Here is a 7,315-nt window from a genome sequence, read left to right on the forward strand (position 1 = left end):
CCCAGGAGGAGTAGAAGACAGGAAATAATCCAAATGAGGGCTGCAAGCAACAACACGGAAACAAAGAAAACAATACAAAGAATCAATGAAACAAAGAGCTGGTTCTTTGAGAAAATAAAAAAATATAGACAAACACTTATCCAAACTAGTCAAAAGGCAGAGAGAGCACATCCAAATTAACAAAATCAGAAATGAAAAGGAGGACATAACAATAGACACTGAGGAAATTCAGAGGATAATTAGGTCATACTACAAAACCTTGTACTCCACAAAACTGAAAACATAAAAGAAATGGAGAATTTTCTGGATAGATACCATATACCCAAATTAAATCAAGACCAGGTGAGCAATTTAAATAGACCTATAAACTGCAAGAAAATTAAAGCTGTGATCAAAAACCTCCCAACAACAACAACAAAAAGTCCAGGGCCAGATGATTTTAGCGCAAATTCTACCAGAACTTCCAAGAAGAGCTAATAACTCTATACTCCTCAAAGTGTTCCACATATTAGAAACAAAAGGAACATTGCCAATCTCTTTTTATGATGCTACAGTTACCTTGATGCCAAAACCACACAAGGACTCAACCAAGAAAGAGAATTACAGACCAATCTCATTCTTAAACATGGATGCAAAAATACTCAATAAAGGCGATCCTGTGATGGTGCCGCGGGGGTCGCAGATATCAAACTGCTTCCATGACTGGATGAATGGAAACTCAGTGATTTTTAGGTAAGAGCCGACAAGGGGTTGTTCTTGGGCTTTGTTCTTTGGAGCATACTCTGCATTCTTTGCACAAGTTTTCCTGCTATTAAAATCTGCACTGAAGTTTGAAAAATGAAGCAGTTGAAAAGGAAAAGCAATTTCAGTGTTCAGGAAACTCAGACCCTTTTGAAAGAAATTACCAAAAGGAAGGAAGTCATTTTTTCCAAGCAACTCAACACTGTAGGTGAAGGCGAACAGAGGACAGGGACTGAGGTGAAGAGACAGTACCTTAACTGGCGTGCACTCATGAAAAAAAAATAGAATGAAGGCCAACATGAAGCTGGTTGGTTCTGGGTTTCCTCTTCCCACATCTGATTTAGACATCTCTCTCTCTCTCTCTCTCTCTCTCTCTCTCTCTCTCTCTCTCTCTCTCGATGAAAAAATTGCATTTCAAAATTATGCAAATTTTGACTGGCAGAATGTGGCGGATTTCCGAGATGCAGGTAGATCCCTAACAGAAGTCAAAGTGGAAGAGGAAGAAAGGGACCCACAGAGCCCAGAGTTTGAGACTGAGGAAGAGGAAGAAATGTTGTCATCTGTCATACCAGATTCCAGGAGGGAAAGTGAGCTCCCTGACTTCCCCCACATTGACGAGTTTTTCACCCTCAATTTCACACCGTCCAGTCCCGCTTATGATGAGCCTCATCTGCTCATGAATATAGAGAAACAGAAACTGGAGCTGGAAAAACACCGACTGGATATTGAGGCAGAAAGGCTGCAGGTGGAAATGGAGCGGCTCCAAATAGAGAAGGAGGGCCCACCTAGACCTGGAGCACGAGCCCCTGCAACTGGAGAAGGAGCGGCTGCAGATCTAGAGAGAGAAGTGGAGGCTGCAGTGGTTAGCACTGAGAAACCCGCCCTAGAGCACAACCTAGGCCAGGGGGAGAAGTCCATACTACAGCCACAGGACATAGAAGCGGAGAAGTTGAAACTCGAGCGAGAGCGTCTGCAGCTGGAGAAAGATCGGCTGCAGTTTTTGAAGTTTGAGTCTGAGACACTGCAGATCGAAAAGGAGCGCTTACAGGTGGAGAAGGAGAGACTGCAAATTCAGAAAGAAGGGCATTTGCCTTGACTGTTCTCCGTCCTCTGCTTAGCAAAGGTTTATGAACTGTAGCTTTCCTCATCCGTCCATGTAAAGGTAGTTGGTGAATTAGCTACCCCATCGCCAGTTAGTGTTTTTAGTAGGAAAAAAGACAGTAACACATAGGTAGCCATGTGGTTCAATAGTATATTGTATAAACTCTGTGCCCACCATAAACAAATAGCAGAGGATCTGCTAGACTCTTTCACATTAGTAATAGTGCATAGAGTCCTGTCTTATTTGTGCACCCCAAGTTTGCAATAATGTCTATAGTGAAGGTTCCATCCAGTGAGTCTCAAGTGGAGTTTGGGCTCCCAGAAGACATTTGGAGTTGTGGGGAGATGTTTTTTGGTGAACAAAGTAGATGGGTGTGGGCTGCTACTGACATCAGTAGAGGCTACAGGCTCTGCTAAATACCATGTAATGCCTGGCTCTCCTCTTCACAGGAAGGAATTACCCAACCCAAAGTATCACTAGTACCGAGTTTGAGAAACCTATCCCTGGCCTAACTGTGCACCTATAGCTATCTTCTACAGCTTTGGAATATTAAAGCTTCAGATATTTATGTGTGTAGATGTTTAAGTGGCCAAAAGCATTTTAACTGTAAGACATTACTGTGTAGTTTATTGAATACAGGGAGTGGTGGAGATTGTAGGTACTTTATTTCCATGGTATGGTCTATCAGAAGACCGAGACGTAGAAGCAATCCTGGGACTCTCTGAGATTGTATAAAATGAATCACTTTGAAAGGCAGTCCCCCCCCCTCAAGAATGAACACACAATTGGAAAGCTTTAGCTCCCCTTCTTTAAATCTGTTGTTGTAGTTTGAGTAGAGAACTTGCCATTTCAATCGTACACTGAAATGTTATGTAAGAGAGTGGCAGAAGCTAGTAAAAATCTTACCGGTGCCAAATGGTGACAGTAGTCAATGATAGTGACCCAATAAATTGTTGATTGATTTTTTTTTAAAGTGAAGAATAGTCATTTGAGACTGAGAGATGGGGAAAATGCCCTCTTATCAGTAAAATGGTGTTGAAATGATAGAAGTAGCTGTGTGTTATGGTTAGGGGAATCATTTGCTTACTTAATATCTACAAGAATATGAAAGGGTAACTTCTTACTTTAGAATCTGAAGTTCAGAGAAATCCTGCAGTAAGTGGCTGATCTTTATACAGCGGTATATTTTTGTCTCTGCCCCTTCAGAATGATTAAGCTTTTGAATTCTGAAAGCAGAGGGCCTGCTGATTTGCCTGCAGTGTCCTGTCTATCACAGTAAAGTGCTTTCTCTGCACACGTTCACTTTGTGTTTCCCGTTGTCTAGGCTGATGGCTTTAATGCAACACTTCTGTTGACCCACTACTTTGATTCTGTATTCGTTCCTCATTAATTTATAAATGGCTAGAAATCATGTTTGAATACAGGGAGAGGGAAAACATACCTGTAATTCCTTATGCTGGTTTTGAAATAGTGTTATTTTTATATAATTCTATTAAAAGCTTCTACCTTCGGAAGAAAAAAATACTCAATAAAATACTTGGAAATTGAATCCAAGAAGACACCCCAAAAAATAATCCATCATGATCAAGTCAGCTTCATCTCAGAATGTAGGGCTGGTTCAACATACGAAAATCTTTAATGTAATCCATCATATAAATAATCTGAAAGAAAAAAACCATATGATCATTTCATTAGATGCTGAAAAAGCATTTGATAAAATCCAACACCCCTTCATGATAAATGTCTTGGAGAGATCAGGGATACAAGGAAAAAAAATCTAAATATAGGCAATATACAGCAAACCGACAGCCAACATCAAATTAAATAGAGAGAAACTCAAAGTAATTCCACTAAAATCAGGAACAAGACAAGGTTGTCCACTCTCTCCACATCTCTTCAACATAGTTCTTGAAGTTCTGGCTATAGCAATAAGATAATAAAAGGAGATCAAGGGGATTCAAATTGGAAAGGAAGAAGTCAAACTTTTGTTATTTGCAGATGATATGATAGTATACTTAAGTGAACCCAAAAACTCTAACAGAGAACTCCTACAGCTGATAAATACCTTCAATGATGTGGCAGGATACAAGATCAACTAAAAAAATCAGTAGCCCTCCTATACACAAATGTTAAAAATGATGAGAGAGAAATCAGAGAAACATCACTTTTCACAATAGCCACAAATAACAAAATATCTTGGGGGTAACACTAACCAAAGAAGTGAAAGATCTATTCAACAAGAACTTTAAGTCTTTGAAGAAAGAAATTGAAGAAGATAACAGAAAATGGAAAGCTCTCCCATGCTCTTGGATAGGTAGGATGAACATAATAAAAATGGGTAGTCTAACAAAAGCAATCTATAGATTCAATGCAACCCCCATCAAAATCCCAACACAATTTTTCACAGACCTTAAAAGAACAATAATCAACTTCATATAGAAAAACAAAAAACCAAGGATAGCCAAAACTTTCCCATCCAATAAAGGAACTTCTGGAGGAATCACTATCCCTGACATCAAGCTCTATTACAGAGCTACAGTAATGAAAACAGCTTGGTACTGGCATAAAAACAGAGAGGTTGACCAATGGATTTTAATCAAAGATCCAGATATTAATTCACACACCTAGGAACACCTGATTTTTGACAAAGAAGCTAAAATTATATAATGGAAAAAAGTATCTTCAACAAATAACGCTGGCATAACTGGATGTCAACATGTAGAAGAATGAAAATAGATCCATATCTATAGCCATGCACAAAACTCAAGTCCACATGGATTAAAGACCTCAATATAAATCCGACCTGATAGAAGAGAAAGTGGAAAGTAGCCTTCAATGCATGAGCACATGAGAACACTTCCTAAATATAACCCCAGTAGCTCAGACACTGAGAGCAACAATAAATAAATGGAACTTCCTGAAACTGATAATCTTCTGTGAAGCAAATGCCACAGTCAATAAGACAAAAAGGCAGCCTACTGAATGGAAAAAAGATCTTCATCAACCCCATGTTAGACAAAGAACTGATCTCCAAAATATACAAAGAACTCAAGAAATTAAACATAAAATTTCTAAATAACCCAATTAAAAATGTAGTACAGAACTAAACAGAGAATTCCCAAAAGAAGACTCTCAAATGGTCAAAGGATACCATTTTTGGAAATGTTAAGGAAATGTTCAACATTCTTAGCCATCAGGGAAATGCAAATCAAAACAACTCTGAGATACCATCTTTAAAAAAAATTATTTATTGTGTATATAGTATTCTGCCTGTAAGCATGCCTTCAGGCCAGAAGAGGGCACCAGATGTTATTACAGATGGTTGTGAGCCACCATGTGGTTGCTGGGAATTGAACTCAGGACCTTTAGAAGAGCAAGCAGTGCTCTTAACTACTGAGCCACCACTCCAGCCATGAGATACCATCTTATGCCTGTCAGAATGGCCAAGATCAAAAACACTGGTGACAACTTATGCTGGAGAGGTTGTGGGGAAAAGGGAACACTTCTGCATTGCTGGTGGAAATGCAAGTTGTACAACTTTTTTGGATGTCAGTGTGGTGATTTATCAGAAAATTAGGAAACAACCTTCCTCAAGAATCAGTAATACCACTTTTGGGTATATATCCAAAGGATGCTCTATTGTGCCACAAGGACATGTTTAACTATGTTCATAGCAGCTTTGTTTGTCGTAACCAGGACCTAGAAACAACCTAAATACCCCTCGACTGAAGAATGGATAAGGAAACGTGGTACGTTTACATAATGAAGTACTACACAGCAGAAAAAAAATGACACTTTGAATTTTCCAGGAAAATAGATGGAGCTAGAAAACATTATTTTGAGTGAGGTAACCCAAACACAGAAAGACAATTATATGTACTAACTCACAGGTGGATTTTAAACATAAAGCAAAAGAAAAAAAGAAAAAAAACAAGCCTGCAAACCACAATCCCAGAGAATTTAGACAATGATGAGGACACTAAAAGAGACTTACATAGATCTAATCTACATGGGAAGTAGAAAGTAGAAAAGGACAAGATCTCCTGAGTAAATGGAAGCATGGGGACCTTGGGGGAGGGCTTAAGGGGGAGGGGAGAGGCAGGGTTAAGAGCAGAGAAAAATGCAGAGCTCAATAAAAATCAATATAAAATTTTTCTTTACATATGTGGGTGTTCTTGTATAGTGGCATAGATGTTCATGATTGAGACTGCATCTTAATTAATTGTTCCTGTTATGAGTATAAAGTGTCCTTCCCCATCTCTTCTGACTGATTTTAGTTTGAAATCAATTTTGTTAGATATTAGGATAGCTACATCCACTTGTTTCTTAGGTTCATTTGACTGGAAAACCATTTCCCAACCCTTTACTCTGAGGTAGTGTCTGTCTTTGAGGTTGAGGTGTGTTTCTTGTATACAGCAGAAGGCTGGATCCTGATTTTGTATCCATTCTTTTAGACTATGTCTTTTTATGGGTGAATTGAGTCCATTGATATAAAGCAATATTAATGACCAGTGGTTGTTAATTCCTGATTGTAGGGATAGGTCCCGCCCCTTGGGGGGCGTGTTCGCCTCGGGCTAATGTCTGCCTATAAATTTGGGGAGCGTGCTCCCAGCCATTGCTTCTGCTTTCCTGGTCTCCGATGGAACAGTGGTTCTGTAAGTCTATTTCGACATTAAAGCTATATATATATATTGTTACAATCTGTCTGCATTCGTTTACGCCGTTACATTTTGGCGTCCAACATGGGCTATTTTTGCCCCTGACTCAAGCGGGTAGCCCGCTAGCTAACACAGCACCCTCCCGGGTGCTGTTTTTTAGTTCGTGACTCCGGCCCCAGTGCCAAGTCCGAGACATACTCGGCCACACAGGCCCATTCTGCCTGCCTTGGCTAAGTTTGCAGCGGAACCCCACTGCCCAATTTAGCAGAAACTCAAGTACCTGTGGTTTTGCAACAAAAGCTGCCACAGCGGCAGATTCGGTCTGAGACAAAGTGACTTGGCCGGGCAGTGGTGGTGCAAGCCTTTGATACCAGCACTTGGGAAGCAGAGGCAGGCGGATCTCTGTGAGTTTGAGGCCGGCCAGGCAGTGGTAACGCATGCCTTTAATCCCAGCACTTGGGAAGCAGAGGCAAGCAGATCTCTGTGAGTTCGAGACCAGCCAGGCGGTAGTTGTGCACGCCTTTAATCTCAGCACTCAGGAGGCAGAGACAGGAGGATCTCTGTGAGTTCAAGGCCAGCCTGGTCTACAGAGCTAGTTCTAGGACAGGCTCCAAAAACACAGAGACCACCACTGGCAGGAACCGATCATTGCAGGTAAAAAAATTTTTCTTTTATAAATAAAATGTCTGAACACATTAGTATTCAAGAATTTAACAGTTTTTTTAATTGTACCATGTGGGAGATTTTACAAGAGGTGTCTATCACCCCACATCTATGGATCCTTCTGGGATTCGTAGTTTTCTTTTTTTTTAAT

At 40.1% G+C, this 7,315-nt stretch overlaps 1 pseudogene; it reads left to right on the plus strand.

Moving 5' to 3' along the window:
• Positions 1-837: 837 nt before the first annotated feature.
• Positions 838-1,837, plus strand: LOC121450117 (annotated as a pseudogene).
• Positions 1,838-7,315: the final 5,478 nt, after the last annotated feature.

The sequence above is a fragment of the Microtus oregoni genome, unplaced genomic scaffold (assembly GCF_018167655.1).
Source record: "Microtus oregoni isolate MIOR12 unplaced genomic scaffold, Mior012 000006F_ref0000085, whole genome shotgun sequence".
Classification (NCBI taxonomy): domain Eukaryota; kingdom Metazoa; phylum Chordata; class Mammalia; order Rodentia; family Cricetidae; genus Microtus; species Microtus oregoni.